The following is a 12,764-nucleotide window of genomic DNA, read 5'->3' as shown; positions in this document are numbered from 1 at the left end:
GTATATGTAATAATAGTAATTGGTATTTCATTGTGGAAGATTACTTACACCAAAACCCAGGTTAGTCTTGGCAGCCTTTTGAGACTCTACCAGAACCCCAAAAGAGAGGCCAAGGTCCTCCTTCCCAGCTCTTCTATCACACATGTATACCTGTGACCACAGGACTTACGGTCCTGTGGGATTACTCCCTACAATTTCCTTTTGTTTCAAGTCTAAATATTTCTTGGACTAAAACTAAATTTTATACAAAATGTCTTAACATATGTAAACGCATATATACGTAGAAGATGGAATGTATGCACCAATAAAAGTAGAAAGACTTTACACAGTAAGGCAAATTGTGATATACAAATCATACGTTAAGTTACATCATTTGAGTAGCTCTAACAGTGTAAGTTGTCTATAGCTAATAATCACTAAGGTGAATCACAATAAGCTATGTTTAGCATGAGAGAGATTATTTTATCTATCCCATCTAAACTCTAAACTCATGTGAAAGAGATATCCAAGTCTGAATACCTCCTTACAAACCCAACCCTAAACAATAGAAAACTAACCCTAACCAGGTGTACATTATCCTTTAATGTCAACAGTAGGTAAAATGGACATAGTATTCTCAATTACTTCCAGCTGAAATGGGTTGACGTTATGGGATCCTGTAGGAAGAAAATTTTAGAGTAGTGGAAGTCTAAGTGGACTAGCTACAACATTTGTACTCAGTCTGTGTTTGGCAGATTCTTGGTTGAAGTTCTTGATTGAAGTTCTCATTTTGATTGAAGTTCTTACCTGAAGCTAGCTGCTCTGGAGTTGTCTAGATTGATGTAGTCCCAAACTGGTTTTAGAGTCGTGATTGTCAGTTCAAAAGCATTGAGTTGGATCCAGTGGAAATGATGAAGTGGGGCCCCTTTTTCTTTCTGGAGAGTCCAAAGATTACTATTAGGAAATTTTTTGTTTGCTGTGAGGGACTTAAACAGAAATTTCAACTTTTATATGTAATGCATACAGGGAAAGTGACAATAAGGAAGATAATGACTATGAGGGAGACTGGGCTTTTAGAGAAGGAACCAACTATAGACAAGTGACAGTCCCATTTTTTTGTTCTGTCTTACATTAATTGGCCTCTTGATATAATACAGAAACTCTAACAAAATGCTTGAGTTTAGAGGAGGGGAGCCAAATCTGACTCTGAAGAAGCGTTGGTTTAGGTGAATTGGAACTAAAAGGTATTGGAAGTAAAGAGAAATAGATTCTTGTATAGAAATAGTTTTAAAGTTTACCACATGGTAGATTCTCCTTTTGTTTGGTTCTTTTTGTAGCTACTGCTTTTATTTATCTACACGCTCAGTGTGCTCATGCTTTTTGAGACCGGTTTTACTGTGAAGGCAAGAACAAACACTCCCCTTTCCTTTGTGAGGCTTCTATACAATTTGTGGGATATAACTTGGTGGATGATTTGTCATTTTTACTCTTCAAGAGGTTTCTCCTGTTTGACCTGAATCTTGATCAACTTTGGTATCCAAAGCATTTCTTCTCTTGTGGAAACAAATGCAAAATCCCTTCCTGAATGTAACATATATCCTGGTTTGCATACTGAGGTCAATACTTCTGAACTGAATCTGCCAGTGTACTCCAAAGAAGTATTTTTTTCTGTAATCCAGGGTCTTTCTGCAGATGTTTGTTCTTTCTCATTACAAAGTCTAGTGTCAATAAAGCATTATGTAACCTGTGTTTGGGGGTCTTTGTTCCCCCTTCCTGTTTATGGAGCATTTCTTTTAAAGTGTGGTTAGATCTCTCCACTACTGTTGTCCTGTGGGATTGTGTGGTATACCAGTTTTATTTGAAAAACTGTTCCAATTTCCTGAAGCACATACTGGAGTATTGTCAGTTTCTATTTGTACAGGTACACCCATAATGACCATTACCTCTAATAGGTGTGTGATAACAGAATCTGCATTTTCAGAGTAAAGATCAGCGGCCCATTTGAAACCCTGAAAATGTGTCTATAGTATGGTGTACTGTACAGCAAGCCGAAAAGGTGAAACCAAAAGTGAAACCCAGCCACCTGAAGTTCTCACTCTTAGGCACACTTTTAGCCAGCCCCTAAGCAGGCATGGCTACAGGTTCCCCTACAATTCCCCTTTTAGTCTAAAAGATGATTAAAACTTTACAGTGTAAAGTTATTCAAAATTAACAATCATAAAGGTAAAATATAAGATACAACAATCTGCTTATGTCACTTCCTAACTGTCTATTTTAACTAAACCCTAAAGTCATCTGAAAGAGGTGTCCAAGCCTGAACACCTCCTTACAATACCAACCATAAATAGGAAACTATCCCTAACTAGGTATATATACTATCCTAAGTGACAGCAATGGGGGAAGGGGCATAGCATCCTCCAAGTTACTTCCTGCTGAAATGGGATAATGATAGCCTTGTGGGGTCCTGTAGGAAGGAAATGCTAGTATAGTGAAAGTCTTGAATATATTGTATCCAGTCCATGTTAGATAGGATTCTCTTGATAGAAGATCTCGCTTGAAATCCTCAACTTGATTGAAGTCAGTATCTGAAACTTTGGCCAGAGTGTCCATTGAAATGGATCAAGTTGGATCCAGTGCAGTTAAGGAGGTATGGCCCATTATCTTTCCAGGGTGTCCAGGGATTGCTGTCAGGCAGGTCTTCATTGGCTGTGTGGGACTCAAACAAACAGTTAGCAGAGAAATACTTGCATGTGTATGTACACATACTGGGAAAGGCAACTATGGGAGAATAACGATTATGAGAGGGTGTACACCTTAAGGAAAGAGTCAAGATAAGACAAAGATAGTCCCCAAATTCTTTTTTTTCTGTGTTATACCAATTGGCTTCTTGATACAATACAGAAACTCTAAAGTTTAGTTAAACAATGTGCTTGGATTTTAGAGGAGGAAAGCCAAATCCACCTCTAAATCCAGCATTGGTTTAATTGAATAGGGAATAGGAAATAAGGAGAAATAGAGTTCTCTGAGAGACAGCTGTAAAGGTTACCATATGGCCCGTTCCTTTTGTTTGATGGTTATAGCTACCTTCTCAAGCTACCCATGCAGTGTCCTTTGCCTTCTGAAGATGAGTTTTCCGGTGAAGATAAAAGCAAAACACTTCCCTTTCCTTTGGGAGGTTTCTATTTAGTTTGAGATATACCATAATAGAATACCAGTCATTTGTTGTCCTCGTCGAGAGGTTTTTCCTTTACAACTCAAATCTCGATCAACTTTGATGGTATCCAAAGTTTTTCCTCTGTGGAAAACAATGCAAACCCCTACCCCAATGTAACACATGTCCTGGTTTCCATATACAGGTTAGTAAATCTTTGAAGTACACCGGCTGATTCATCTCAGCATGTTTTTCTGTAGTCCAGTGTCTTTCTGCAGCTGTTCGTCCTTTTTCATTGGCATTAAGAAAGTTTAGTGTTAATAAAGCATTATGCAACCTATGTTTGGGGGGTTTAGTCTTCCAAGCTTGTTTGTTGAGCATCTACTTTAGTGTTCTATTGGATCTCTCAACCACCGCTTGTCCTGTAGGATTGTGTGGTATACCGGTGAGATGCTTTATGTTATAATATTTGAAAAACTGTTCCATTTTTTGAGGAGACATATGCTGGAGCATTGTCAGTTTTTATATGTGCAGGTATACCCATAACTGCCATCACCTCTAGCAGGTGTGTAATAACAGAATCAGCTTTTTCAGAGTTGAGAGCAGTAGCCCATTGGAACCTTGAAAATGTGTCTATAGTATGATGCACATATTTCAAATTTCCAGACACTGCAAAATGAAAGACATCCATTGGCCAAACCTCATTCCTCCGAATGCCTTTAGGATTGCAGCCTGCTGGCAATGGAGTTTGGTTATAAAAAGAACCAGTAGGGCAGATTCTCACTATCTCCTTGGCTTGTTGCCAAGTGATGGAGAAGTCCTTTTTCAAACCTTTGCTAATTACATGATACGAAATTTTGAGGCTTCTAGCACACTTCCAATTAATAAATTATCAATCTCATCATTGCCTTGTGCCAGTGGGCCTGGCAGACTCGTATGAGATCTGATGTGTAATGTATAGAGGATTACTTCTGTTTCTGATTGTTTCCTGTAATTTTAGAAACAATGAGGTTAATTCTGTATTATCAGGAACAATTTCTGCAGTCTCAATGTGTAACACGACTGCATATTGAGAATCAGTAACTACATTAAGAGGTTCTGTAAAATCCATAAGCGCCATGAGAATTGCATATAATTCTGCCTTCTGTACAGAGATGTATATGGACTTTGAACTACTTTACTTACCTCACCAGCTTTATAATCAGCCATACCTGATTTGCTGGCATCAGTGTAGAAGGTAAGAACTCCAGAAATGGGAGTTTGTCTTACAATACATGAAAGAATCCAGACTGTCTTTTTTGTGAATTTAATTCTGTCAGTTTTGGTATAGTTTTGCTAATCATTCCCAAAAAGTCAGTAAGAGCTATTTGCCAATATTCATTATCCTTCCATAAGGAGGAAATTTCTTCATTAAAGGTACTATAATTTCATCTTTTCCAGTCAGTTGAAGTCTTAATTTGCCCTTTAGAATCAAATCAGAAATCTTTTCTGTATATGTCTTTAAATATTTATTCTGTTTATGTGGCAGAAATATCCACTCCAATATGGTGTCTTCCCTCTGCATCAGAATCCCAGAAGGGTATTCTCTGGATGGCAAGATAACCAGAACACAGTCTAAATCAAGGTTTATGCAATCTACATCTGCATCCAATATTCTGTTTTCTACCCATTTTAGTTCTTTTTCTGCCTTAGCAGGTAATATTCTAGGCTGTTCAGGTCCTTATCACATTTAAGGGCCATTTTTAAATGCTTTAAGTCATGTCCTTCTACACCAATAATCATCTGTAATTGAGAAATTTCCCATAATTTCTGAAGAGAATTAAGAGTTTGATCACGATCCCTTCTAATTTGTACCTTTTGAGGTCTGATTCTTTGTAAGTCTATCTTGTAAACTAGTTAATAGAATCTCCTCTTTGTATCTTTTCTGGGGCAATCTGTAACCCCCAATGAGGCAGAACTTCCTTCACCATTTCAAACATATGTTCCAAAGTTTCCTTGTTAGAATCTGATAAAAGAATGCCATCCATGTAGTGATGAACAATAGATTGTGAAAATCTCTTGCGAATTATTTCCAAAGGTTGCTGTACATAGTGCTGACACAAAGTAGGACTATTTAACATTCTTTGTGACAAAACGCTCCAATGATACCTCCTAACTGGCTGTGAATTAAGAGTTGGTACAGTAAATGCAAATTTTTCTCTATCATTTCCTGTAACTGTATTGTGAAAAGTCTTTCAGATCAATGACTATGACTGGCCATCCTTTAGGTATTAAGGAAGGCAATGGCATTCCAGGCTGCAGAGACCCCATTGGTTGAATTACCTTACTTATGGCTCTCAGGTCTGTCCGAATTCTCCAGTTAACTGACTTCTTTTTGATAACAAATACAGGAGAATTCCAAGGACTGGTATATTCCTCTATATGTCCAGCATCTAGCTGTTCCTGTAGTAATTCTTCTAGAGCCTCTAGCTTCTCAGAGGTCAAAGGCCATTGTCCTATCCAGACATATGTGCTTAAGGCATGCTCAGTGTCTTACATTACTTCCAGTTGATGCAGGATCAAGACATAGCCCTTACTCACTCTCACCTCCTTCTTTAGAACCTTGTCTGTCCTCATGCCACCATGTCTTAGCATGATGATACTAGGCTTACCTATCATTGTGTGTGTGTGTGTGTGTGTGTGTGTGTGTGTGTGTGTGTGTGTGTGTGTGTGTGTGTGTGTATTAGCATGTGTATGTTTGTGTGTAGAGAGAGGGGAGAGGATAGATTGGATGAGGGGTGTTGTTTTTCACTAGAGAATGGAATACCTAGCAAGAACTGACACAGACCTCCATGTATATGTGGTGCATTATGTGGAGATAATATGGTTCTGGGTGGGTTTTGAACCTAAACCTATTAATCCCTGATATCAAATTGTGTTCATTAATTAGTGAAATACAAAGAGGAGAACATGTGAGTGGATAAATCAAATGGGTCTCTTATAAAACACACTGTCCAATCTTTTCTTTGTATCTTTCATGAGGATCCAGGACTCCCCATGGTGTGGTCCAGAGACAAGAACTGTATCCTCGAACTGTGTCCTCGGGGTGTGGGAAATTTGCTTGCTCATGAGTTTCCAGTCCCTGAATGGCCTGTATCCAGATGTTGTGGGCCCAAACTGGCCCTGGTCATTAGTCATCTTGGGTCACTTTGATGGTGGATCTGAGGAGAAATCCATGTTCAGAGACATAGTGGGTGTTCTATCCATGGATGAATCACATAAGGAGAGATGACCTCAAGGCTGTCCAGAGAATTCATGTTGACTGGAAGGTCCCCAGCAGCTCTGTGGATGACACTAGCACTCAGGACACCCCCTTCTGGGATAATTTCATCTTATCTGGGCCTCAGACCCAGGCAGGAGTATTTGTTGAGCATGATATAGCTTCAGCATCTCTTGCCCCTTCCTTCCACACCCTCCTCCTGAAAGACTAGACCTTCTAAAACTTGGAAAGGCTGGTTCACTGGGTCTCCTTTTTGAGGGGAGAAATGGGGGAAGAGCACAAACAGGGCTTCTGATTAACCAGGGGTCTCCATTTGATCATGGCTATCCTCACAGGTCAATTTGTATTTCAGAATATGGAAAGTTGCTGTTACATTATTTGATTTCCTTTGTGTTAGGGATGACAAAATATCTTCACAGGAATAGGCAATTGTTTTCATAGTGTCTATGATCCATAGTGTCTGTTTCATAGTGTCTATACATGCTTCTTCCACATGGCCCAGCCAACTGCTTTCCATGACCTCACATTTTGTTATCCTATGCCTGGGGGACCAAGAGTAATTGTGCAATGATGGTATGACAGGGCATTGACAGGTGATAGGGAATGGCTAACTTTGTGTGGGTGATGAGCATGGGCTGTGATTTCTTCATATGGAAAATATCCTGTGACAAGTACGTGTAGGGGAATTCCCATGCTTCACATATTGCCTGTCAGGGCATCATGGTGTTTTCCTGCCATTCCAAAGTCACAAAGCTTTGTTTCCTGCATTGTCAATAAGGATATTCTCCAATTTAATATCCCTATGTGCAATGCATCTTTGGAGATAGTGCACTGCTGACACAACCTGTTTGAATATTAGTCTAGCTTCTTCCTCCTTTACGGTTTATGTCCCTGAGGAACATGTCTAGATCCTTTCCTGCAACATACTCCATGACCACATAAGTCTTTTTCAGCGTGTCAATGACATGAAAAATCAAACTATGTTTCTGTGTTTTAAAGCCTGAAGGATATCTACTTCAGAGATGTTGTCAGCCACAGCATTGTGATTTTTCTCAAGCACCTTGACAGCAACCTCTGTATTAGTAGGAAGGTGGCAGGCAAGCTTCACTTCCCCAATTGAACCACAGCCTAGAGATTTTAAGATTCTAAAATCCTTTTCAAGGATGTCCTCTTCCAAGGGGCAGGCCATGATGTTTTCCTCAATTTCAACCAATTTATCTTGTTGGCAGTTCCTGGGGAAAACTGTCAGAGCCCTGCCAGTATCAGCTCCAAGCCACAACAGCCATGAGGTTCTGCCTGAGTAGGGGAGCGTTGGCTTTGAAACTCCTAGCAACCCAGCAGTGATAAAGACCACTTAAAGGCTTACAAAGGTGGGCTTTAAGCCACATAGTTTTGGGCCCATGGCCCCTTACATCTCCCCCTTATTTTTTCCTTAACAAAGGAGGGAGGTGAGGACTAGGCCACAGGTAGCATTCTTAGGGGGTCTTTGTTCATGACCGTCTCTGTCTTAGGTTAGTTAGACCTTGCCACTTCACTGACTTTACCCATCTTTGGGTGATAAAAACCCGCCATCCAGGGGTCCCATGTCTTAGGTTAGTCCAGGAGGGAAGGAAGTGCCTGTTGTCGAGGCAATCATTTGTACCCGGGGCTATCAGTGTTGCATGCCTAGGGATGGCAAGTTTGGCTCTAAAGCCTGTGACTAGACCTTTAAGAGTTTAGAAAAATTAAGCCTCTCTTGGTGGCCCAAGGGGTCCAAGGGGTCGCTTAGCTCGCACTGCTCAACACACTGTCCGTTGTCTGGATCCCAGGTCTGGAGACGGCGATACTAAATAGAAACAAAATCTTTGGAAAGCGATGAATCTATTTGACTTTTTATAAAGCAAGTCATTTTTTTTGGAAGGCCCATGGGCCAAAAGAAATTGGCAGCAATGATCCTATAAGAGGTCCCAGGAGGGATGGTAGCAAAGTAGAAAGCTAGAGGGAAATTGTTTCATTGCTGAGGAAAGACTTACTGCTACTAAAATACATTTGATTATATATACTGCTAAATTAATCCAACTTATGCATTTTAAAAATGCTTTGACTTCAGAATTTAAGTCAAAGGACAGGCTACTTTTTAAAAGTTTTTGTGTTTCCACAGAAAATGAAAAGCTGTGGATTCCTTCCAGACTAATATGGTTTGATCAAGCAAACCCCCCAAAAGCTGAGATAATACAGCCTTACACACTACAAAATCAAGGACTTGGTCAGATTTCTGTGTTTTATCATGATCCCTATGGCATGAGCATCGCCCCCAATCAGCAGGAAGCAGTTTAGAAGGAACAATGCCCAAATTCCCAAATATTGTTTATAAAAGTCTGTCATTTAAATAGAGTTGGTTATAAATTATAATGAGCATAGTCCATTTTTTAAAGAAAAAAGGAAAATAGGATATAGGAATGAATACTTTTCATTGGTATGGATTTTTATTTGATACAATTTTAAGGTCAATTTATTGTAACAGGCAATATGCAAGTGAAAATCTAGCAAAACCTGACACATGGACAACATGCATATGTTGGGCTTTTTTAGAAGATAATATGGTACTGAGCAAGTACTGAAATCTAGCTATGTGGAAGGCTTGGACTTTATGGTTGTAAACCTAATAAGCCCTGATACCAAGTTGTGCATGTTTATGCAATGGTGTGTGTGTGTGTGTGTGTGTGTGTGAGAGAGAGAGAGAGAGAGAGAGAGAGAGAGAGAGAGAGAGAGAGATTTCAAATAGGCATTCTTCAAACCATTCAAAGACCTACAGAGTATGGCATTTAAAATGGTTTATGGTTTTTCATGACAGTGAAACACAACTGCTTCTGGCAAAATCAATTACTTCAGGAGGAAGATCGGCAATGAAGAAACTCATTGACATTGACATGACAGAAATAGCCATATGAGCAAGAAACTGCTCTTGCCTGGATTATTTGACTGCATGCTGTCCAAACTGGACATACAGGTCCCACAGGAAAGTGACTGCTGAATTTGCCTAAACAAGATGGGTTCCTGCTTCATGGAAGAGTCTGCCATACATTCTGCAGGACACAGAAAAATGACCAACAGTCAATACAGGCAGACAACTTAAAATCTCCTGTTTTGAATAAAGCACTGTTTGGTTAGTGGGCAGGCAGGAAGGATAGGCAGGGCTACCAGACAAGGAGAATTGTGGGGAGTAAAAGCAGAAAGGTGTCACATGAGCCCGGGAAGAGAGGACACAAGTCAGGCATTCTCCAGCAAGATAAGATGGATGGAGAATGTTCTCTGTGATTTCAAGGCCAGCCTGGTGTACAGAGTGAGTTCAAGGGCAGCCAAAGTTACAAAGTTACAAAGTTCCTATTTACTCCAAATAGGAAAGTAAAAGCAAGAGTAATAAAAAGCCACATAAGATGGAAAACAGTCTGGATACTGTATGCTATTGTATTATCTTTGAATTTTTTGGTTGCTGAAGAGCAAAAGCTGCTAACAGATATTTGATTATAAATGTTGCTGGATTAATTCAACTTATATATTTAAAGATGCCTTGACTTCAAAAATTTAAATTTAATGCTACATTACTTTGGAAAAGAGATTTTATTTGTGTTTCCACAGAAAATGAAATGCTGTGGATTCCTTCCAGACTAATATGGTTTGAAGACCACCCTCAGGCAGTGACCCAGGTTATCCAACATTCCAAACAGCTGGGAGTAGGCAGCCTTGCAGACCACTACAGCCAGGATTTCTGGGTTTTCTTAGAATCCCCATGACAGCGCCCCTGAAAAGCAGGAAGCAGTTTGGAGAGAATGACACCCACATTCCCAAATATTGTTTATAAATTTTTGTTTTCATTTAAATGGGGTTGGTTATAAATGGTAATGATCACAGTCCATCTCTTTTTAAAGGAAAAAAAGTGGAATAGGATATTGAAATGAGAACTTTGTATTGGAATTGATTTTCATTTGTTGATATAAATTCAAGGTCAATTTTGTTATATGTATATTTCTCTTTAGCTATTGTGTTTATACAGCCCTTTTAAAATGTAATGTATAATAAAATACAGATTGTAGTCACCTGAAATAGTCAAATTTCTAGTTTTGTTAGATTTTCTATAGATATTTCAAATGGATAGATGTTCTTCATACCTTTCAATATGACATTTAAAATAGTATAGGGGTTTTCATGACAGTGAGACACAACTGCTCCTGGCACACCAATTATGTCTGAGATGAAGATAGGCATTTGTTGCGTCTATCTCGACCAGCAAGAGAAACACGACCACGACTCTTCTTCAAGCAGTTTATTCAGGAACCTTGTACATCAGCTACCTCCCCCAGGCCCCCGGCAAGCCCTTAAAAGCTAGCTCATTACCCAATTAGCTCACGCCACCTGGCGATCCCAGATAGGTCACAGAAGGAGGAGGCACACCAGATCTACTAAGCCCTTCCAAATAAGGCTTGTTTACAACTAAGCTCGGTCTCCCTGGCATCCAGTCAGATGCCATCTTGGGGCTGTGGCTCCCCACAGTTTCCCCTTTTTTATTTAAAACTAACACAACAGGCAAGGGTAGAGATCTGATCACTGAAATCAAGGGGCTTTGTAATGACCCCATGCCCATTTATCAGCCGAGCTGGTGCCACACCTGTCCGATATCTTTTCTCAGAGATGAGAGAACGATACCAACCCATATGCAATCAGACATGCCCTTCATGAAGACTCTTCAAGAGGCTTGAACACTGACTTCAAGTGCAGTACTTTGTCTCGCAGCCTGAGCAGGATGACTGCTTAGCTCTTTAGTACTGTTAGCCAAGCCTGAGGTGACTGCCCTGCCTCCAGGGCCATGAAGGCTTGTGCAATCATGACATTACTTTTCTGCTGTGTGACCCTCATCCTGCAGATACACCATAAGGCTATGAAACTAACTAGGATAAGCATTCCTCCCAGGGCACCCATTCCTGCCCACTCAGATGATTCATGGCTTGAGTGATCCATGCAGACAGTCCTTCGGCAACAGAGACATCAACCCAGGTGGAATTCACATTCACAATAGAGAGCCTCAGGTGCTGCATCAATTTGTCGAAGTCGCCAGACCAATTACCTAAAAGATACTGAGAAAGCTGTTTAGACATATTCTCTCTTCTGTCTAAAAATGGTCATGGCACTCGGACTTTCTACTGGAACAGGAACATACCTGGGCATCCTGGTTACCAGGGCTAAAGGAAATTTACTTCCATCCCAGCATAGGGAATAAAAGCATACTTGAGACGTGTAATTTAACTTCCTTCATTAAGGCCGGCAGAGGTGCTATCACTTATCACAAACACAAAAGGAGGCCAGACACACACAGGGGTAGGGGAAAAAGACAGATTCCTTCTCGGAGCAACCAGCTTAACCGTGCTCTCAAACAGACTTGATGTATTCCATTGAAAGGAGGCGTTTCCCGCCCCTCCTCCATTAATCATAGCTAAAGGGGAAAGATGAGTGCAGCTACCATTAACACCACAAAGCAGCCAATGATTGAAAGGATTAGAAGCTCCACGTTGATTGGGATTTTGATAAGTCCAATTATATCCAGGATCTGTTTCATTATAAATTCCCACCTAGCCTAAAACTAACATTACCTTCTATTGGACTAATATCTTTATCTAAAGGCAAATAAAGTAAATTCAAACTTAAATTGCTACTAAAAAACCTAGGAAAAAACTTGAGCCAAATGCCTAATCGGCATAGGCTTTGGGAACACTGACAGGATTCCCCACCGCTGATCCGCTGCCATCTCGCCTATCAGCATCACCATCATCAGCATCACCATCATCAGCATCAGGTGAATCAAGCTGCCTTTGAGCCTCGCCATCTTCGGGAGCAGGGACTCGTCTGGTCAATCTTTCAGGAACCCACAGAGGTTCTTGATGATCAACACAAACAGACCCTCTTGCCCATGATAACACAGGGTCGAGACCCTTCCATAGGCCAGAAATGACATCCTTCCACTTGACAAATCCTTTGTCAACGGGGAGAACACTGTGATGGCGATCAGCGACTGAACGGCCATCCACATCCAATTGAAAAAAATTAAGAGTTAACAGGGCTAAGGATATTCTCTCTTTAGGGGTACGGCCTTGGCCTATTCCCCCTTTTTGTTTTATCAAACATTTTTTTAAAGTTTGAGCACGCTCAACGATGCCTTGACCTTGTGGATTATAAGGAAGGCCATGTCTCAGATCTACGTGCATTTGTCTACAAAATGCAGAGAAGGACGCAACAGTATATGCAGGTCCATTATCAGTCTTCAATTGTTGTGGCATACCCCAAGCAGCCCAAGCCTCTAGACAATGGGAAATTACATTTTTTGCCTTTTCACCCTTAAGGGGG

The 12,764-nt window shown here is 40.4% G+C and overlaps 1 pseudogene; it reads right to left on the bottom strand.

The window, feature by feature from the left end:
- The window catches only part of LOC113831891, a 72,423-nt pseudogene extending 60,177 nt beyond the window's left edge, over positions 1–12,246 (bottom strand).
- Positions 12,247–12,764: the final 518 nt, after the last annotated feature.

This window comes from Cricetulus griseus (genome assembly GCF_003668045.3).
Source record: "Cricetulus griseus strain 17A/GY chromosome 1 unlocalized genomic scaffold, alternate assembly CriGri-PICRH-1.0 chr1_0, whole genome shotgun sequence".
NCBI classification, from domain to species: domain Eukaryota; kingdom Metazoa; phylum Chordata; class Mammalia; order Rodentia; family Cricetidae; genus Cricetulus; species Cricetulus griseus.
Note: the sequence above shows the minus strand (reverse complement) of the source record. Positions and strands in the feature narration are given on the sequence as shown.